The sequence below is a fragment of the Suncus etruscus genome, chromosome 6 (genome assembly GCF_024139225.1).
Source record: "Suncus etruscus isolate mSunEtr1 chromosome 6, mSunEtr1.pri.cur, whole genome shotgun sequence".
NCBI lineage: Eukaryota > Metazoa > Chordata > Mammalia > Eulipotyphla > Soricidae > Suncus > Suncus etruscus.
In genome coordinates this window covers 64,847,921-64,871,084 of record NC_064853.1, presented here as the reverse complement: position 1 = coordinate 64,871,084, position 23,164 = coordinate 64,847,921, and the positions used below count along the sequence as shown (strand labels likewise).

General features: G+C 37.4%; 1 protein-coding gene across 1 annotated transcript in view; it reads right to left on the bottom strand.

The window, feature by feature from the left end:
- SPTSSB (serine palmitoyltransferase small subunit B) overlaps nucleotides 1–23,164 on the bottom strand; it is a 62,842-nt gene that overhangs the window by 13,799 nt on the left and 25,879 nt on the right. The window contains exon 2 of the mRNA XM_049775579.1: nucleotides 22,695–22,786. The gene's annotated coding sequence lies outside the window, so the exon portion shown is untranslated. The remainder of the gene's footprint in view (nucleotides 1–22,694; nucleotides 22,787–23,164) is intronic.

Genomic DNA, 23,164 nt, shown 5'->3' with positions numbered 1-23,164 from the left:
TTCGATCCCCGGCGTCCCATATGGTCCCCAAGCCAGGAGCAATTTCTGAGAGCAAAGCCAGGAGTAACCCCTGAGAGTCACTGCGTGTGGCCTACCCCCAAAAATTATCTTTCTAAAACAACCATTCCCTTCTGAATTTAAACCCTTAATTTTCCTTCATCCCCTATGAAATAGAACATTTGAGTTCTTTATTTTATTTTATTTTTTGGTTTTTGGTCACACTGGCAGAGCTCAGGGGTTACTCTTGGCTCTGTGCTCTGAAGTCGCTCCTGGCAGGCTCAGGGGACCATACTGGATGCCGGTATTCAAATTAGGGTCCATCCTGTGTTGGCTGTGTGCAAGGCAAATGCCTTATCGCTGTGCTAACGCTCCGGCCCCAGAACATTTGAGTTCTTTTACTGATTCCTCCTTTTCTCCAATATCATATCTACATTGTTGCTAATTAGTACCTACTCATAAACTTGAGTTTTAGTTCATTATTTTATTTTCTAGAGATGTTCTTGTGCCTTTTATCTTCTACATGAATCCTCCTCCTCCTTCTTCTTCTTCATTTTTGTTTTTTTGAGTCACACCCGGCGGTTCTCAGGGGTTACTCCTGGCTCTGAGCTCAGAAATCGCTCCTGGTTGGCTCGGGGGACCATATGGGGTACTAGGATTCGAACCGCCGTCTGTCCTGGGTTATCTACGTGCAAGGCAAACACCCTACCGCTGTGCAATCTCTCTGGCCCCTACATGAAACCTTTCTATTTGAAATATTTAGCCTGTATATTATCTCTGCCATGAAACAGTATGTGGCTTTATTGTATGTGTTATCACCGTGGCAATGTTTTAGCACTTAAAGTTACTTTACAAATAATCAAGTACAAAATGTTTCTCCTTCAGACTATGAGGTCTTTGAACACTGAAACTATATTAGTCCTCTATTTAAACCAAGGGCTCATAATGTGAAATATTATATTCTGAACTTTTAGAGAGCTTGCAGACTATTTTTATCACTATGTAAAGGGCTTTTGATGAAATTGACCTGGCAGTTATTTACTATTTCTATTACACAATGCAGGACATATAAAAAGTACTTTCAGATTACCTTCTTTCATGCAATGGGTTTTAAATAAATTGTCTTCTGAAAATCCAGTGCAATATACTTTTTGTGATCTAGTTGAATTTTTCAAATTTAGATTTTTTTAACTTTCAAAAAACATTCTCATGATATCAAAATACAAGGATGGTGAATAAATCTAAATAACTTATTAAATAGTTTAAATATAGTTTGATGACCACACATTAATAATAACCTAATATTGGTAGGAAGCAGTAGTTTTATTTATTTATTTTTGGTTTTTGGGTCTCAATTGGTGGGGCTACTCTTGGTTCTGCGTTCACTTCTAGTAGGTTCTGGGGACCATATGGGATGCCTGGATTCAAACCACCATCTGTCCTGGATTTTCTACGTGCAGGGCAAACACCCTACTACTGTGCAGTATCTCTATGGCCCCAGAAGCAGTGGTTTTAACTTGAAAAAAGAAAATCCCAAGATAAGAATGTCTGGATTCTTTACTTCTATTGATGCTTTCTTTTTCCCTTCAAATTTTCTTTTGTTTTTGAATTATTTCTAGCCATCCTCCTGGCTTTGTGTTCAGATATTACTGCTGATGGGGCTTGTGGGACCATGTGGGGTGCCAAAGATAGAACCTTTGTTGGCAATGTGCAAGGCAAACTTCTGAAATGCTTTATTGTCTTTCCAGCTTTTTCCTTCACTCTTCTCTCTTGTGTTCTTGGACTAAAAATCTTGAGAAGGTTGTTACACGTTTCATGGTTCAATCTCACCACAAACATGGTGCATTGGTAGAAGGGGTAGAAGTGACAGTATTCTATTGTTTCTGGTCACATTTAATTAATAAAGACTCAGTGCATTTTGCTACTAAAAGATGGAGCCAATTTATTGATGAAAAATTTCACATTCACTGCCTTAACTCTGCCATTAAACTTGCTGTGAGTTAAGTTTTTTTTTTTTTTGTTTTTGTTTTTTGGGCCACACCCGTTTGATGCTCAGGGGTTACTCCTGGCTATGCACTCAGAAATCACCCCTGGCTTGGGGGGGACCATATGGGACGCCGGGGGATCGAACCGCGGTCCTTCCTTGGCTAGCGCTTGCAAGGCAGACATCTTACCTCTAGCGCCACCTTCCCGGCCCCTGTTTTTTTTTTTTTTTTTTTGGTTTTTGTGTCACACCCCGCAGCGCTCAGAAGTTACTCCTGGCTCTACTCTCAGAAATTCGCTCCTGGTAGGCTCGGGAAACCATATGGGATGCTGGGATTCAAACCACCGACCTTCTGCATGCAAGCAAATACCTTACCTCCATGCTATCTCTCCGCCCCTGTGCTGTGAGATAGGTTTTATTGGAACATATAGACTATGTATTTGAAGTCAATAAAAAGGTCATTAATGAAGACAATTTTCATTTTCTTCCAGAGTTAAAGGCAGCCCTTATAATCAAATGCTAAATAGATTAGTCCATTCACTTTAACTTTCACCATCTTGTCAGGAATATATCTAGTGGTACTCAAGAAGAAAAGAGGTACAATAAGAGTTTTTTTTTTTTGTTTTGTTTTGTTTTTTGGTCACAACTGGCGGTGGCACTCAGGGGTTACTCCTGGCTCTGCGCTCAGAAGTCGCTCCTGGCAGGCTTGGGATGCTGGAATTCAAACCGGGGTCCATACTGTGTTGGCCGTGTACCACATACATTGCTGAGGATCAATATGTAGTCTGTGGTATGCAAGGCTAGCTCTCAGATCTCATTGAGAGTTTTCTTTTCAGTTGTTATGAATGTATGTTAATTTTCTCAAATGCCTTATCTGCATCTGTTGATATCATTATTATTATTGTTTTTGTCTTTTGTTGTTGTGGCACATTCCATTAATTGCTATGTGAATACTTAGCCAACTTTATGATTTATCCCTGAGATGAATGTCACATGATCCTAGTGTATGACTTTGCATATACTTTTGGATTAAGTTTACTGAGATTTTGTTGAAGATCTTTTTATTCATGTTCTTTTTTTTTTTTGGGGGGGGGCCACACCCGGCGGTGCTCAGGGGTTACTCCTGGCTATCTGCTCAGAAATAGCTCCTGGCAGGCATGGGAGACCATAGGGGACACCGGGATTCGAACCAACAACCTTTGGTCCTGGATCGGCTGCTTGCATGGCAAACACCGCTGTGCTATCTCTCCGGGCCCCTCATGTTCTTTTTAAAGTCATATCTCTAGAGATTCTTAGTGATAGCTTTAATGACATCTCTTTTTGTATTGGGGTACTGTTTCTTAATATACAGTGCTAAGAAGAATTCCTGTTTCTTTGATTATTTAAAAGAGCTTGAGGTATGGGCACTATATTTTTAAAGTTTTGATAGAACTGGACCAACATTCTTTAATGTGTGGAGAGATTTTTAAATCACTATTTCAATTTACTTAATCATTTTTGATTTATTCAGGTTTTCTATTTACTGGGAAGATGTTTGATTTAAAAAATAATCAATATTTTTTATTCTTTAACTTTTTTTTTTTGTTTGTTTTTTGGGTCACACCCAGCACCGCTCAGGGGTTACTCCTGGCTCTACTCTCAGAAATCGCTCCTGGCAGGCACAGGAGACCATATGGGATGCCTGCATTCGAACCACCATCCTTCTGCCTGAAAGGCAAACTCCTTACCTCCATGCTATTTCTCTGGCCCCCATTTAACTTTTATAATCATCAAATCTTTTTTTATTGAATTGTCTATAGTAAGCACTTATGATACTGTAAATCTCACTCCTACTTTTTTTTTTTTTTAGCAAAGCAGAATAATTTTTTTGTTTGTTTTTGCTTTTTGGCCCTATCTGGTGGCATGCCTAGCTCTGCGCTCAGAAATCACTCCTGGCAGGTTCGGGGGACCATAAGGGATGCAGGGAATCAAACCCGGGTAGGATTCGGGTCAGCCGCATGTAAGGCAAACACCCTACCACTGTGCTATTACTCTGGACCTGCAGAATAGTTTTCATTGAAATAGATGTCAGGGGAGAAAAAGAGAAAGAAATATGTAATCAAGAGAGAACACAGGCTTTTTCAGAATAGAGCAAGCCTCTTTGTATTTTTGGTCTATTGTAATTGCTCCCCTTTCATCTCTGACGTGATTTATTTGGATTTTATCTCTTTTCTTTTTTTTTTTTTTTTTTTTTGTTCTGGTTTTTGTTTTTGGGTCACACCCGACAGTGCTCAGGGTTACTCCTGGCTCTAGCTCAGAAACCACTCCTGGAAGGCTATGGGGAGCATATGGGATGCCGGGAATCAAACTGGGGTCTGTCCTGTGTTCACTATATGGAAGGCATACATACACCCAACAGCTGTGCTATCACTCTGGCCCCCAGTAACAGACTTCTGATACTATTTTCTAATCCAGTAAATCACTCTATATCATTTTTATGAGAGATTTCAATTTATTGACAAATGTAAGAATGTTTTTCTTTCTTTCTTTCTTTCTTTCTTTCTTTCTTTCTTTCTTTCTTTCTTTCTTTCTTTCTTTCTTTCTTTCTTTCTTTCTTTCTTTCTTTCTTTCTTTCTTTCTTTCTTTCTTTCTTTCTTTCTTTCTTTCTTTCTTTCTTTCTTTCTTTCTTTCTTTCTTTCTTTCTTTCTTCTTTCTTTCTTTCTTTCTTTCTTTCTTTCTTTCTTTCTTTCTTTCTTTCTTTCTTTCTTTCTTCTTTTTCTTTCTTTCTTTCTTTCTTTCTTTCTTTCTTTCTTTCTTTTCTTTCCTTAACTGAGTGACACCCTGGCTGTGTAGTGATTCATACTTGGAAGTTCTTTTCTTCAATAATTTTTATGTCATTCTATTCTCTTCTTTATAATTTAATTATAGTAATTTGCAAATGATTTTTCCTGTATACAAGGTTTACCTTGTTTCTTGCTGTTTTTTTTTTTTTGTTTGTTTTGTTTTTGGGCCACACCCTGCAGTGCTCAGGGGTAACTCCTGGCTGTCTGCTCAGAAATAGCTCCTGGCAAGCACAAGGGACCATATGGGACACCGGGATTTGAACCAACCACCTTTGGTCCTGGATCGGCTGCTTGCAAGGCAAACGCCATTGTGCTATCTCTCTGGGCCCGTTTCTTGCTGTTTTAAGGAATCTATTTCTGTCTTTGATTCTTACAATATATATTTTTTTGATGTTGTCCCCTTTGAGTTTACTGATCATTACTTTTTTGATCTTTTAAATCAGTGCTCTTACCTCCCCCTTACCTATAATTTAGGTATTTTTTTTGTCACAGTTCCTGTTTTCTTCTATTTCTTCAGTTCTATGATTCTGTTTATTCTCCACTTAGTACTGTAATAATAACATTCTTTTCATCTTTTATCTTTCATTTGTCTCTGCTTTCTCATGGGATCTCTATTATGTATCTTTACAGTCACTGGCTCAATTTTAGGTTCAATTTTAGGAGTGGGACAACGGCTTATCCTATTTTAGGAATTTTTTTCTTTTTTTGTAGAAAGTAGAAATTTTTGTAGACTTGACAGAAACTGTCATGTTGCTGAAGAATATTTTGTTTCTCATTCTTTAAGTTTACTATGTTTTCTTTTTTAAAATATATATAATTACTTTATTTAAGAACCATGGTTACAAAATTCTTCTTGGTTGGATTTCAGTCTGATCACCTGCTGTGGTTCAAATTGTTTCTCAGGGCAACTCATTCAGCTCTGTTTGCATGTGGCATGTTGTGGGTTTGAGTTCTCTCGTTTTTTTTGCGGGGGGGGTGGGCACACTCAGTGACGCTCAGGAGTTACTCCTGGCTATGTGCTCAGAAATCTCCCCTGGGGGACTATATGGAACACTGGGGGGATTGAATTGCAGTCTGTCCTAGGTTAGCCACTTGCAAGGCAAACGCCTTACCACTTGTGTCATTGCTCTGGCCTCTAATTCTTTTTTTTTTTTAAATAATATTTTATTTAAACACCTTGGTTACAAACATGATCGTGGTTGTATTTCAGTCATATAAGATGACACCCCCCCCCCCCCATCACCGGTGCAACATTCCCACCACTAATGTCCCAAATATCCCTCCTCCCCACCCTGTCCCCACCTGTACTCTAGACAGGCTTTCTATTTCTCTCATACATTCTCATTGTTAGAATAGTTTGCAATGTAGTTATTTCTCTAACTAAACTCATCACTGTGGTGAGGTTCATGAAGTGGGCTGTAACTTCCAGCCCTTTTCTCTTTTGTCTCTGAAAATTATTGCAGCAATGTCTTTCATTTTTCTTAAAATCCATAGAGAAGTGATGCCATGCTGAGTCTTTCTCTCTCTCTCCAACTTATTTTACTCAGCATAATAGATTCCATGTACATCCATGTATAGGAAAATTTCATGACTTCATCTCTCCTGACAGCTGCATAATATTCCATTGTGTATATGTACCACAGTTTCTTTAGCCATTCTTCTGTTGAAGGGTATCTTGGCTGTTTCCAGAGTCTTGCTATGGTAAATAGTGCTGCAATGAATATAGGTGTAAGAAAGGGATTTTTGTATTGTATTTTTGTGTTCCTGGGGTATATTCCAAGGCATGGTATAGTTGGATTGTATGGGAGCTCGATTTCCAGTTTTTGGAGGAATCTCCATATCGCTTTCCATAAAGGTTGAACTAGATGTTCGGCCTTTAATTCTTATACATCATCTGAGACCATCCTTCCTTTCTTCCTTCCCCCCTTTTTTCTTGCTTTCTATATTGTTTCCTTTCTTTTTGCATGTGGCTAATCAGTTTCACAAATAGCATGTGTTGAAGAGTCTACCATTGTTTTAAATAAACTGTCCATACTTCTGTGGGTTTAGTTTTGGGCTCTCAATTTTATTCCACTTATTTTAGTGTCCTCCTTTATTTCAGTATCATATAATTTTGATTATTATAGATTTATAGTATATGTTAGTCAGGGAAGGAAATGCTTTTGGTATTTAAATGGTCACATTTAAATTTTATCAGTATTTTTGTTTGGGCTTGAAGAATATGAAAATTTCAATGGGAATCGCATTAAATTGGGATAGTGCTTTGGATAGAATGGCCATTTTTTTATGATTCAAAAATCTTCAAATTATTTTCTGTTCTTTCTTAGATCTTTAGCAGTGACATTATTTTCAATCAACCAATCTTTTACCACCTGTTGAGTTGATTTCTAGGTATTTGTTTTTTATCTAATATAAATAGCATAACAATTCTTTCGTTTCTGCAACAGATTTCTTTGTAAGGATTATGTAACTTGATGAAATATAAATTATTTCTAGGCAGCTTTTGATAGTCTTTAGAACTTTTTGTTTAAATGTCAGGTCATCTGCAAGTAGTGATAATTTTACTTTTTTACAAATTAAATTCATTCAACTATTCTTTCTTGCTTAACTTCTGTGGCTAAAATGTACATCCAACCCTATATGAAATAGTAGTAGTGACAGTATATCCTCGTCTTATGCTTGATCTTAGAGAAAAGACATAAATAGGGGGGTGGGGAAAAAAAAAGAAAAGACATAAATATTTGCTATTGAACATGATGCTCACAATGGATTTATTTCATTTATGCTTTTATTATTTTTAGGGAAGCTCCTTATATATCATTTTGGTGAGCTTTATTTATTATTATTATTTTTTAATATAATATCTTTAAGCACCATGATTACAAATATGTTTGTAGTTGGGTTTCAGTTATAAAAAAGAACATCCCCAATTTTGGTAAGATTTTTTTTTATTTTGGTAAGTTTTAATAATAAATGGGTATTTATTATTGTTGACAATGTCTTTGCAGCTATTGATAAAAGTATATATTTATCTAACTTTAAAGTGATATATGACATTAATTGGCTTGCCTATATTAATCCATTTTTGCATGCCTGAAGTAAATTTCACTTGTTTGTGGTTTATGGCATTTTTTACTATAATATTAATTTGGTTCAATTTGTTGGGATTTCTGGATTTATGTTAATTATGGAAATTAGTTTGTAATATTTTTTTAAAGTGATTTTCAGGTATCTTTCTGGGATGGGATAACGTTGACCTCATAAATCATTTGACAGAATTCCTCTCTTTAAATTTTTTGGAAGAAATTGAGAAATATAAATAATTATTCCTTGTGAAGATCCAAAGAACTTACTAGTAAAACCATTTTGATCTGAACTTTTGTTTTGGTGTATATATATTGGGTTTTGGGCCACACCCAGTGACACTCAGGGGTTACTTCTGGCTAGGTGCTCAGAAATTGCTCCTGGCTTGGGGGACCATATGGGAAGCCGTGGGATTGAACTGAGGTCTGTCCTAGGTTAGTACATGTAAGGCAAACGTCCTACCACTTTTGCCACTGCTCTGACCTCGGAAGATATTTCTAATTACTAGTTGGACTGTCTTAATGGGAATTCATCTGTTCCTGCTTTCTATTTTATCTTCTTCTGCTTTGTGAGGTGATAGGAGTTTAGAAAAGTATTTGTATCTTCTATGTTCTCAGTTTAGTGCCATGATCTTTACTGTTCATCAGCAGCTACTATAGTCTTTTGTATGCCCTGGTATCTGTTATAACCTCTGCTTTCACTTCTTATAGTGTATTAAAATTTTTATCTTTGATCTTTGTGAATCTAGCTAAATGTTTATTGATTGTTTTTGAATCATATTTGGCAGTACTAAATGCTTAATCCTGTCTCTGTGATCAGGAATCATTCCTGTTTTGGTGACCATATGCAATATCAGGAATCATTCCTGTTTTGGTGACCATATGCAATATCATATGGGATAAATTCTGGGTTGGATGCATGTAAATTACGTTCCTTATGCAATATCGTATTGAATAAATTCTGGATTGGATGCATGTAAATTATGTTCCTTAGCCACTATATAATATTCCTGGTTCTGCTCAAATTTTAATTGTTTCCTTCCACTTATTCTATGTTTTGCCTTTATTCCTTTTCTAGAGTCTTATGATGTAAAATTAGCTTTTTTTAAAATTTTTATTTTGATCATAATGGCTTACATATCTTTCACAGTAGTATTTTAGGTACATATTAACATTGAATCAGGGGAATACCCATCACCAAATTTGTCCTCCCCCCATCCAAGTTTTCTTTCTGCAACCCATATCCCCCCACCATCATCCCCTGGGCTGCTAGAGTAAGTGGTCCCCTCTTTGTCTAGCTTACTATTAGTGATCATATATATCTGTTTGGTCCTGGTACCCTCCCTTGTTTCTTCCTCTATTTAAGAGGCGGAGCTAGATAAATCGAGTTATGGGGTTTTGTTTGAAGGGAAAAAAAGTAATAGATTGGGGTACAAAATAAGAAAAAAAAGTCAAATACGCTGAAAATCGGCGGAGTCCTTCTTGAGGCTTTCAACCTCACTTTGAGAGAGGATGTGAAAATGGTCATTGAAACACCACAACAATACAGAAAGAAATATCAAATTAAATATCCAGTGAGCACTACAGCAATAAAGACAAGCACCACACAATAGTCTCGGTTCTGAAATCAAATCATGCTGGAGTGCAACAAGAAAGAGAAAGATAAGATAAAATAAAATAAAATAAAATAATATTGAAGACCTCAACTTCAATCTCTACACCAAAATAAAGATGTGAAAAATTGATCAATCGTTAAATAAATATGTGGAAAAATGATTGTTTTGTGCTTTTTTTCCCTTTTCTTTTTCCCCCTGTATAGGCACAGTAACTATTGGGGATATTGTAGAGGGAATTCCCTTGGTCTAGGAGATACAGGGTTTCTCCACCCCTGAAGTATACTGTCATGGGATTAACTGTAGACTCCTTGCACGATCATTTACTCTCCCCTTGGTGCTTTTGTGGTGTATGGAATACTTCTGCTTCTTCTTGGATGGTAACATCAGACCTCTGTATCTAGAGATCTTGGTGACTGTGCAATTCAAGTAATGGAGCTTATGGTGAAGTCTTTCTTTGTGGTTCTAGCAGTTATGCTTCTTCAGTGTCATTTTAATCCATCTTCTGTAGTTGGTGGTCTTGGTCATTATGTTGCTCCTAGGATGGAGCCTGGGATAAGGTCTTTCGTTATGTTTCCAGAAGACCCTATGTTGCGGTTGTCTCAATCAGACCTCTGGAATTGGAGAACTTGTTTGTTGAACAAATCGTAGACCAAAAGCTAGGCTAGAGCTTTTTGTTGCTGTTGTTCTTGGTCCCTGGATGCATACTGTCCAGTCCTGGTTGTCTGTATATAGTATATATATATATATATATATATATATATATATATATATAACCAGTAGTCTGTATATAGCAATCTTGGCTTTTGCACAGATCAAAAGGGTGACATGTTTTCTGATTTTGTCTTATCGATGGCTGATGAGGAAGGACAACTTGCTCGTAGATCAAGTTGTTCCCATTTCCTCATTGTCAGGTGAGCAATTTAGAACTGGTGCATATTGGTGTCACAGCATCATTATGAATGCCCTGGAGGGGATTTGGCTCTGGAGCTGTTATGGAGAATTCTGTCGTTTTTATGTCCGGGATCCAGGAGTCAAGGCTGGATGGTCTGTGTCTAGTTCCCTGGAGTCTAAGTTGTTTCCACATGACATATGTTCAGGGTGGGAGATGTTCTTGTGTTGTAAACAAGTATGAGTTCTTATCCCTAGTAGATAAAAGCTTATTTTTACACGTAAAATTTTCCCTTTGTTTAATATGTCTTTGCAGGAAGAAGTGGTACTACACATTATATTGCTGGTGGATTTGGGGGTGGAGAGAGAAGAAAACAGACACCTGACAAAAACTAAGAATATATATGCTCACATATATCTAAAGAAAAAAAGTTTCTTTAAAAAAAATTAAATAAAAGATGTAATTAAAGGAATAAAGTGGGGCCGGGAAAGATAGCATGAAGACAAGGTGTCTGTTCTTTCTGAAGAAGGACAGTGGCTCAGATCCTGGCATCCCATATGGTCCCCCGTGCCCACCAGGGGCGTTCTCTGACCATAGAGCCAGGATCACCCTCTGAGTGCTGCCAGGCATGACCCAAAAGAAGCAAAACAAATCAAATCAAAAAACAAAAACTAGGGGCCGGCGAGGTGGCGCTAGAGGTAAGGTGTCTGCCTTGCAAGCGCTAGCCAAGGAAAGACCACGGTTTGATCCCCCAGCGTCCCATATGGTCCCCCCAAGCCAGGGGCAATTTCTGAGCACTTAGCCAGGAGTAACCCCTGAGCATCAAATGGGTGTGGCCGAAAAACAAACAAACCCCCCCCAAACTAAAACAAACAAACAAAAAAACAAACAAAAAAATGAACAAGAATAAAAAAGAAAAGGAAAAAAACAAAGAAAAAGGAAGAAAGTGATACAGGAGATTACATTTGGGGAGAAACAGGATAAGAGGTAGTGTTATATAGGTCTATACTTACGATGAAAGTATAGGCTTCCCCCCTTGTCTTTTGAGATTTCCTTGTGGGGTGTGGGCTCCAGGCAGGGAGGTCTTGGGTAAAGTTCTTGCAGTGGGGGTCCTTTGGAGCTAGTTCCAGTATTAAGCCACAGTCCACATTAGGGAGAGGTGATTAGAAAGGCCACACTGCATGGGTAAGTTGGGGTGTTGGTTGTATTTTTTTGCCAGGAATGAGGTGAGAGTTTGAGTGGGTGTTTCTTCACTTGGGTAGTGGGTACTAGCTCATTGGGGTAGGAGGTCATTCTTGATGCCTATTGGATTAAGAACTGAGGGTAAACAGTTATAATGTGATGGGGATATCAGGGGTGGGATTGGGATTGAGGGGTGAAGGGATAGTCAGATTTCTGGAGGAGGGAGAGGGAATAGTATATGGGAGGGGTTATATAGGGTATAGGTATGGGTTGTTTGTGATTTAGGTTTGTCCCTTAAGGAGGATTCCTATCTCTGTGTGCTCCTGCCCACATAAAGCCATATAGAGGTTAGCTTAGGTGTATATTGATGTAGAGAGGTGAGGAGGGCAAGAGGTGTGCTGAGTACTAAGTATAGTACTTGTAAGGAAAGGAAACTAATAGTTCAACTTTTGGATATATATAGGTTTCGTGTCTTGAGTACTGACAGTTGTGTTAGTGAGGTCTATCTATATAGGTGTTTACCCTTTGCAGTATTGTCCACAGCACCCTATATGTCAACTTTCCTTTCTTATAGAGGAGGTAACTGTGTGGTTTTTATTTGACATAGATTGAATTGATGATAGTGAGGAAGAGAAGGTGGAAGAAGAGGGAGACAAGAAGAGAGAATAGGAAAAACAAAACAAAACAAATCAACAATCAAACAACAACAACAACAAAAATATGAAGTAATGAGAAGAAAGAGTATAAGAGCAAGGGCATGTTAATTTGATTGAACGTGTTTGATGCTTAGACCCTGTGGTAAAAATCTATAGGTCACGATTGTTGCTTCAGTGATCTGGCTGGTCGTGTGCTTTAGGTCCTAAAAGAAGGCATAATCTAGAGATAAAGAATATGTTAAAGATTTTTATCTGGTCATTTTCATGATTCAAGCACAGTATGGTGCCTCCTGTGCCTGAGCACCGAGGTACCACCTAGGATGTTCACCCTTTGTGTCCAGGAACCCCTCTTAATTCTTTGTTGGTTTCCTGGTCGTTTTTGGTTTGCAGTTTTCCTTCGAGTACTACTATGTGCTTCTCCAACTCTGTGATTCTGCTTGTTTGGCTTTTTCCAGTGTCTGTTAATTTCTTTTGTATGTAGTCTCTCACATTCTGTATCAGATCTTCTTTTATTTGGCTAATTTGTTCCTCCATGGATTTCTTGTATTTGGTGGCTAGTGATTCTCTCATTTTCTTTACCATGGCTTGCATTTCCTTTCTCATGGCTTTTTTTATTTTTGGGCCACACCTGTTGGTGCTCAGGGGTTACTTCTGGCTATCTGCTCAGAAATATCTCCTGGCAGGCACGAGGGACCATATGGGATGCTGGGATTCGATTCAACCACCTTAGGTCCTGGGTCGGCTGCTTGAAAGGCAAAAGCCACTGTGCTATTTCTCCAGCCCCTCATGGCTGCTTTTAAGTCTTCATCTCTCTCTCTCTCTCTCTCTCTCTCTCTCTCTCTCTTTTTTTTTTTTTTGTTTTTGGGTCACACCCGGTGGTACTCAGGGGTTACTCCTGGTTGTCTGCTCAGTAATAGCTCCTGGCAGGCACGGGGGACCATATGGGACACTGGGATTTGAACCAACCACCTTTGGTCCTGGATCGGCTGCTTGCAAGGCAAATGCCGCTGTGCTATCTCTCCAGGCCCAAGTCTTCATTTCTTGGATCTTGTGCCACCCCGGGAAACCTTGCAGACGCGATCAGCTTATTTTCTTATCTAGTGAATGTCTACATTGTTTTTTGAATGTCTACATTTTTGTGGCCATCCTTCTTTGTCCAATGTTTGTGTATCCATGTGCATTAGTATTTTATGTCTTCATTCATCTATATTTCCTGGATTCTTAAAGTTTCGTCTTTAAGAGAAAGACTATTCAGTAGTGTTTTGTTTGTTTTCAAACAACATATATATGTATATATGTATACACATATATACATATATATGTATATATTGGTTTTTAGGCCACACCTGGGGGTGCTCAGGGGTTACTCCTGGTTGTCTGCTCAGAAATAGCTCCTGGCAGGCACAGGGGACCATATGGGACACCGGGATTTGAACCAACCACCTTAGGTCCTGGATTGGCTGCTTGAAAGGCAAACACTGCTGTGCTATCTCTCTGGGCCCAAAATTTCTATATTTTTAAAAATAATTATTTTATTTAAGTATCATGGTTACAAAATTGTTCATAATGAAGTTTCAGTCATAGAATGTAGTTTCTTTTCTTTCTTTTTGTTTTTTTTTTTGGTCACACCTGGCAGTGCTCAGGGGTTACTCATGGCTCTATGCTCAGAAATTGCTCCTGGCAGGCTCAGGGGACCATATGGGATGCTGGGATTTGAACCACTGACTTTCTGCATGCAAGGCAAACACCTTACCTCCATGCTATCTCTCTGGCCCCGTAGAATGTAGTTTCTAACTAAAATTTCCCCATAATTTTTCTGTGGTTTATAATAAATGTGATCTAAAAATTACTTGACTTAATTTCTATGTTCATGATTTCATAGATATTTATTTTGTAGTATAGTACATAATATATTCTATAAAATGCCCCATGTGCATTATAGAATGTGTACTCAATTTTGGGGGTCATAGAGAACTCTATATGTGACTATAAAGCCCAGTGTTCAGTATTTTTTCCCATTTTAAGCAAATGTTTGTTTATTGATTTTTTTTGGGTGTGGTTGGTCTATCCAATTTGAGGTGTGCTGATATCTTCTATGACTATTTTTTTTATTTCTTTGCTCAAACCTATTTCCAGTTGCTTCATATATTTGGAAGGTTTTTTTTTTTTGGGGGGGGGGATATATAGATTCCTTGATCTTTATATAGCATCCTCTTTGTCTCTTATTTCCTTTTCCAAAATTTTGATATCTATTTAGTCTGATACAAGAATGGCTCCAGATTTTTAAGGACAGTAGTTCACCTTTCACAAACAAAATAATAAGGTAGTTACTAGAGGCTGTGGGAAGGAGTGATTTTTTTTAATTTTTTTTGGGGGGTCACACCCAGCATCACTCAGGGGTTACTCCTGGCTCTATGCTCAGAAATGGCTCCTGGCAGGCTCGGGGGACCATATGACATGCCGGTATTTGAACCGATGACCTTCTGCATGAAAGGCAAATGCCTTACCTCCATGCTATCTCTCCAGCTCCGGGAAGGAGTGATTTTGGAATTACTCTTCACTAGATATGGAGTTTATGTTTTTCAAAATAAGAACATACAGAAGACTCTTTAGAAAATTAAATGGGGCTGGAGCAGTGGTGCAGGCAGTAGGTCATTTGCCTTGCATGCACTAACCTAAGATGAACCATGGTATGATTCCCTGGCATTCCATATGGTCCCTCAAGCCAGAGGAGATTTCTGAGCACATAGTCAGGAGTAACCCCTGAGCATCACCGGGTGTGGCCCCCAAAAATAAAAAGTTAATTGAATATTTTAAAAACAAATTTGTGGCCAGAGAAATAATATAACAGGTAGGGTTCTTGCCTTGCATAGAGCTGGACCACCGTGTTTAGTTGCCAGTGACTCTTAAGGTTCCTCAAGTCCCACAAAGAGTTATCCCAGAAAGTAGAGCAAGGAGTAAGCCCTTAACACCACGAGGTGTGGCCCCCATACCAAAAAAAAATAAATTAAACATCTAAATAACATATTTAAAAGTGAAAAAATAAAATTTAAATATCAGTGAGTTTATATCATAAATATAATATGTAAAAATTACATGTATTTATTTAAACATTATTTTAGTATAATATTATATTACTTTTTATATTTAGTTATTATATATTCATATTGTATATAACTTTAAATGCAAAAAATAATGTATTATATTTAATTAAGTATGACAAATTATAAATAAATGGTAGCAATAATTTTATTGCAGATATTTAGATTTTTAGTTCTCTGTTAGTTTTGGTGTAGTAGCTAGCAAACAACCAGGATTTAATAGGTATACTGTCTAAAGCTGAGTAAAACTATAATCTCAAAGGTACACAAATGGGGCCGGAGAGATAGCATGGAGGTAAGGTGTTTGCCTTTCATGCAGGAGGTCATTGGTTCAAATCCCGGCGTCCCATATGGTCCCCCGTGCCAGCCAGGAGCAATTTCTGAGCCTGGAGCCAGGAATAACCCCTGAGCACTGCCGGGTGTGACCCCCCCCCCAAAAAAAAGGTACACAAATAATAATGAGGTCTCAGTTGGGGTTTTCTTCTTCTTAGTTCTAGTTAATAAGAAAAATTTGATCTCTCAAACGATAAAAGAAAAACATCTGAGAGGAAGGCTGGTGTGTTTATATAGGGGCATTAGTAACATTTTAATAATTTAATTTCTTATAGAGTATTTGTCAGACTGAAAATAGAAGTAAGGGGCAGAAAATGCTTAAAACTAGATTTTTGTTTTCGTTTTTATTTATTTATTTTTTGGTTTTTGGGTCACACCTGGCAGCACTAAGGGGTTACTCCTGGTCTACACTCAGAAATTGCTCCTGGCAAGCTCGAACCACCGTCCTTCTGCATGCAAGGCAAATGCCCTACCTCCATGCTATCTCTCCGGCCCTTAAATGGCTAAAATTACTTTATAACATTACACACCTTTTCTCTTACAACTGTGATCCTTCTCCATTGAGATACTTCTGCCATTTTTCTCCCTAATTCTTTGCCCAAAATTTAAAATTTGGTAAATGAACAAATTTACAGTTCTAGGGACTGGCTTTTCTTTGCAGGTTGAAATTTGATATCTTAGGCAGCTTTCAACTAAGACTCTGAACAACATTTTCAAATACTAAATTTCTGCTTTCTTTGCATTTTAGGAGAAGTATTGAATAGACTTATACCTTTTATTTTATTATTTTTGTCATTCCTTTTTTCTTACCAACTTTTATTTATTATAATTATAATTTTTTTGTGGGTCATACCTGGCAGCACTCAGAGGTTACTCCATGCTCAGAAATCGCTCCTGGCAGGCTCAGGAGACCATAAGGGATGCCAGGATTTGAACCAATGACCTTCTGCATGCAAGGCAAATGCCTTACCTCCATGCTATCTCTCTGGCCCCTATTTATTATAATTATAATTATTATTATAATATTTGCTTTCTATTTCACTAGAAATTTTCTGGTGATGAGTTCAGTATTTTTCTTATTTTGGTGACTAGTAACACTGAGCTTCATCTAGGTATTATTCGGCAACACATTTCTTATAGGTGTTATTTTTTTTTCTGCCCTATAGAGCTTCATATAAATGTTGTGTTCCTCTGCCCTCAACTGATCTCCTTCTGTATGTAGAATTACTTTACAAAAATGAATGGAGTGTTATTATATCTCCAAGTGTCATAGAGATGGAAAGATCATTACTCAGGTGTCCTTTCTGCGAGCCTCAGATCATTTCCCTTCTGGGTTGGTTAGCATCCTAGCTCAGCCAGTTCCTAGAGTGAGAAACAGAAGTAGAATAAAGAAAGAGGTGAGAAAGGAAAGCCAGGAGTTTATTGACTTTATAAAGTTATGAAAAGCAATATTATTATATTTCAGTAACACTTTTTCAAATAATTTTATGAGCTTGTTATAGAGTTTTTATTTCATAATATTAACATGAAAGAGTGATTTTAATAATGGTATATTTTAAAAGTCTCACTGATAAACTAGCCAGGTAGATTTGCCATTCTTCTGCAAAGAACAGCTTGCATGTGTTATTGCTAACTTCAGTTTTAATATGTTGTTCCCTCATAGAAGTGAAATGAGATAATTTATAATTTGCTATTTTTACCTTTTCTTTCTTTTTGGGCCACACCCAGTGGCGCTCAGGGGTTACTCCTAACTATGTGCTCAGAAATCACTCCTGGCTTGGGGAACCATATGGGAAGCTGGGGGATCGAACCTCGTTCTGTCCTAGGTTAGAGCTTGCAATGCAACTGCCTTACCACTTGTGCCACCACTCGGGCCCTCAAATTTGCTATTTTTAATGGATAAGAATTGCTTGTTTCCTAAAACATTTGTGATTCTCAAGAAAATGTGAAGGATAACAGCAAATAACATGGTAAATAAAATGATTTTCTATTTAATCTTTAATAAAAGAAAGAAAACCATATTTGTGACGAATTTAACCATAGGCCTAAACTACATAAGATGAAATGTTTGTTTCTCTATTTAAATAAATTTAAAGAACACCAGAAAGAATCTCTAAACATATTAATATTTGAATCAAGATACTTGAATAAACTGAAAGTTAATCACCCAAAATAAAGAAACTATAAATATAAACCTAAGGGTCTTTTGGGATATAATTAAATTAAATTAAATATCTTGACAAGTGATAATTCTAAATTGAATTACAGGTGGAAATGTGAAAGAAATTGGACCTGTGTTGTCATAAGTCAAGGAAATCTAAATTTCTTTCAGGCCTGGTAACTTAACTTTTGAGCAAAGTAAACAGTAGCTGGAGGAAACACAAGAGAATAGTCTCTTGGAACCATTGAAGGAAGCATATACAATGCCATTGAAAAATTTATTCGAGACTTCTAGCTTCAGAACTATCAGATAATAACTTACTCTAGTGTTTAGTCAATGGTTTTACAGTAAATTGTTACAACAGCTCAAGAAAACTAATTTAGAGCTAGTATAAAATACTGGGAATTTATAATCTTGAACTTTGTTTAGGGAACATGAGCAACACTTAAACAGTGTAGCAGCTGCTAACTAGATAGCTTAAAATATGATACCCAATTTAAGCACGATGAAATTAAGGAACAGTCTCATAGTTAACACGTGAGAGCTGAACAGAGAACCTGCGAAGAGTAAATAGTAAGTAGTAGTAAGTAGCTGAGTTATGATTTTGAATTGACTTCATTAAACTACTCAACAACTATATTTAATTTCTTCAAATTTATGCATATGAGTTCTGGGAAAATGAAAACATATAGAGTATTTAGAAAAACATATAACAAGCACTTAAAATTATTAACTGTTACTATTATTATTATTATTTGTTTTTGGGCCACACCCGTTTGATGCTCAGGGGTTACTCCTGGCTATGCGCTCAGAAGTGGCTTCTGGCTTGGGGGGACCATATGGGGCGCCGGGGGATCGAACCGTGGTCCATCCTATGCTAGTGCTTGCAAGGCAAACATCTTACCTCTAGCGCCACCTTCCTGGCCCCAACTGTTACGATTATTATATACTATAGTAATATACTACTGCTAAATCTAAATGTATGAGTGTTAGATCATTAATCAAAGCAATGAAATAATTTCTAAGGCAGAAATATGAATGTTATTAGTTATTACATTACATAGAAACTGGTTTTAGGGGGAATATTATTTATAATGTTTATTACATTCTGCTTTGGCTTTCATAAAGGATGAATATGCAGATACATATGTGTCTACACAGAATGCCTTTTTATTCACATAAAAATGAGACTGAAGTTTATTAAATTTTAGTACCTTTTTTACAGTAAGAAACCAAGGCATAAACAAAACTGGGACTTAGCACTAATATTTTCTCACCCCAAAGTGTTCTTTCCTTATATTCAAGAATTTTGAATGATCAAAATGAAGCTTATTATTAATATCTTTAAAGCCATATTAGTTTTCTAATTTCTAATTTCTAAATTATTTTGCAATAAGGAAGTTGTACTCAATCCTAAAGAAACATAAATATCTTAAAATAATGAAGTGATTAAAAGAATTCAGAAGGGGCCGGAGCGGTGGTGCAAGCAGTAGGGCGTCTGCCTTATACGCGCTAACCTACAACGGACAGCAGTTAGATCCTCCAGCATCCCATATGGTCCTCCAAGCCAGGAGCAATTTCTTAGCACATAGCCAGGTGTAACCTCTGAGCGTCACCGGTCTGGTTCCCCCCCAAAAAAAGCCAAAAAAATTTCAGAAGGTAGGTCTATTTATATTGTGCCATATTACTTATTTTTACCACTTTTCATAAATTCAATAAGTAGGCAGGATTTATGCTTTTTTTAAGTTTCTACAATCCAGAGTAATAGTATAGTGATAGGTGCTTATGACAGCCCAATGCCATACCCTACACCCTTTGGCAGAAACAGCCTAAGTCCATGGCTAATATCAAATAATATGAACAGATAAATACTCTCAGGTGAGATTGGAATACAGGGTATCTTGTTTCTAAAAGAAGCTTCTTTAAATATATCTTGTTAGATTGGTTCAAATGCTATGATTCTTCCAAGCTAATCCTGTCCCTGAAGCTCTGTATTATTCCTTCAAATATAAATGGTAGTCTAGCTTGATAGAGTATTCTTGGTGACTGATCAATTCATTGAGTATGTGTACTATATTTCTTCATTCCCTTCTGGTTTATAAATTTTTATTTTAGTTACATTATCAATTTATCATTGTTTTACAATCTTTTGGAATTTAAGAAAGTTAGCTCTGATTGGTAGTATATAGGTGTCCCTATCTTACAATTGAGAGAGACAGAGACAGAGAAATCTATCAAATATGTCAGATTAAAAAAGAAACATAGTAAGGAAACAGCAAATGGTCAAGTCATCTTGAGATTTTGTCCAAGATTTTGTCTGTAATACTGAGCTTAGCAGGATTTGAAGGTTAGGGGCCCTTGGGAGACTAGTGGAGGGAAGTGGGCTTTTGGGTGGTAGGTGTGGTTTTGAAATGATGCATGCATAAGAAGTTTGAGATAGCATGGAGGTAAGGCATTTGCCTTGCATGCAGAAGGTCAGTGATTCGAATCCCAGCATCCCATATGGTCTTCTTAGCCTGTCAGGAGCGATTTCTGAGCATAGAGCTAGGAGAAACCCTTGAGCAGCACCATGTGTGACCCCCCAGTATAACAAAAATAACAACAACAACAACAACAACAACAAAAAGAAGTTTGAGATTTGCACTCAGAAACTAGATAAGGGGCTAATATTGAAAATATACAAGGTACTGACAGAACTTAAAAGAAAAAATATCTAACCCCATCAAAAATGGGGAGAAGAAATGAACAGACACTTCCTCAAAGAAGAAATACAAATGACCAAAATACACATAAAAATGCTCCTCATCGGGGCCGGCAAGGTGGCGCTAAAGGTAAGGTGTCTGCCTTGCAAGCGCTAGCCAAAGAAAGAACTATGGTTCAATCCCCCGGCGTCCCACATGGTCCCCCCAAGCCAGGGGCAATTTCTGAGCTCATAGCCAGGAGTAACCCCTGAGCATCAAACGGGTGTGGCCTGAAAAAAAAATGCTCCACATCACTAATCATCAGGGAGATGCAAATCAAAACAACTATGAGGTACCACCACACATTACAGAGACTGGCACACAACACAAAGAACAAGAACAATCAGTGTTGGCGAGGATGTGGAGAGAAAGAACTCATATTCACTGCTGTTGGGAATACCGTCTAGTCCAGCCTTTCTGAAAAACAATATAGATATTCCTCAAAATGCTAGAAATTGAGCTTCCATGTGATCCAGCAATACCACTCCTAGGGATATATCCTAGGAACACAAAAATACAATTCAAAATCTCTTCCTCACACCTATATTCATTGCAGCCCTATTTACAATAGCCAGACTCTGGAAACAACCAAGATGCCCTTCAACAGATAAATGGCTAAAGAAACTGTCATACATATGCACAATGAAATCTTATGCAAACATCAGGAGAGATGAAGTCATGAAATTTTCCTATACATGGATGAAAATGAAAATTATTATACTGAGTGAAATAAGTCAGAGGGAGAGAGACACACACAGAAGAGTCTCACTCATCTATGGGTTTTAAGAAAAATTAGTCATTATTGTAATAATGCTCAGAGACAATAGAGATGAGGGCCAAAAGGACCGGTTCACAATATGAAGCTCACCACAAAGAGTGGTGAGTGCAGTTAGGGAAATAATAACACTAACAACTAGAATGACAATGTTAATGAGTGAGAGATGTAGAATGCCTGTCTCTAATACAGGCAGTAGTGGGGGAGGGGGGCATTGGTGAAGGGAATGTTGAAGTGGGGTGTTCTGTTTATGATTGAAACCCAACTACAATCATGCTTATAATCATGGTACTTAAATAAAGATTAAAAAAAGTTTGACTTTTATTTTACTGTAAAAGTTTTACTTATTGTAAATACCAGTACCCAAATGAAAAGCTTTTAATTTTTTGTTTTGTATTTGGACCACACCTGGCAGTGCTCAGGGAATACTCAAGGTCCTGTACTCAGCAATAATTTCTGGTGGGTTTGGGAGATTATATGGGATGGTGGGAATCAAACCCAGTGTGGCCACATGCAAAAAGCACCCCACCAGGGCCAGAGAGATAGCATGGAGGTAAGGCGTTTGCCTTTCATGCAGGAGGTCATCGGTTCGAATCCCGGCGCCCCATATGGTCCCCCGTGCCTGCCAGGAGCAATTTCTGAGCCTGGAGCCAGGAATAACCCCTGAGCACTGCCGGGTGTGACCCAAAAACCACAAAAAAAAAAAAAAAAAAAGCACCCCACCCGCTGTACTATTGTTTTGGCTCCTAAAACGAAAACGTTTTAAAAACTAAAAACAAAATAAAACATAGAAGCAGCCATTAACCACAAATCCATCAAAAGTCCATGGTTGTAGCATTGACATTTTTTCTGGGATTGATCAGAAATACCTGAAGGCTTTAAACAAGGTGAGTGTATTCAATCTACAATTCTGAAATTTTGCAAATATTGCATAAACACCTTATGTCTACACTTAACAGACTTTGGGTTTATGAGATAGCATAGCAGGTATAGTAATTGCCTTGCATGCATTCAACTTAGGTTCAATCTCTAGCAAGCCAAAAGGTCCCCTAATCATCACTATGAGTGATCTCTGGAATCAGAGCTTTGAGAAATCCTGGAGCATTGCTGGATATAGCTACAAAACCCGAAAAAGATAAAAATTTTTTAATATCTGTAAGCTCAAAAGCACCAAGATTTCATTACTATATTTACTCCTTTGTGTATACTTAAATAGAATTATAATACCATATGTAACAAACATTTATTGATTCCTTAATTGAGTATCAAAAGCTTTAATTTGCTGCAAATTCTTAGTAATCAAAATGTTCAAATACTAGAAGTGAGGCTCTATGTTATGATTTTGAGATTTTACCTGCTTAGTGGAGTCCAGGTCTGAATTCTTGTATTTTCTTTTATGGGGAATTATCCTGCATGGGTTACTTCTTTTTGGGTTGCTTTTTTAATCTGTGGAAGAAAGATTTGAATTAAATAAACAGAAACATGCCTTTAAAATTTAAAATCGTTATATCGCATGTAAATATTTTAAATTTCTTAGATGAATAATAGTCAAAAATTTTAGAATGTGTCAAAAAGACCAAACATGAAAAACTAGCCATATTTCACAAATTATTGTTAGATAACATAAAAAAATTTTTTTTTGGCTTTTAGGGTCACATCCAGTGATGCTCAGGGGTTATTCCTGGCTATGCACTCAGAAATCGCTCCTTGGGGGCCCATATAGGACACTGTGGGATTGAACCGTGGTCTGTTTTAGGTTAGCCCGTCCAAGGCAAGCTTGCACCACAGCTCCGGCCCCTAGATAACATAAAATTTTGAGACATT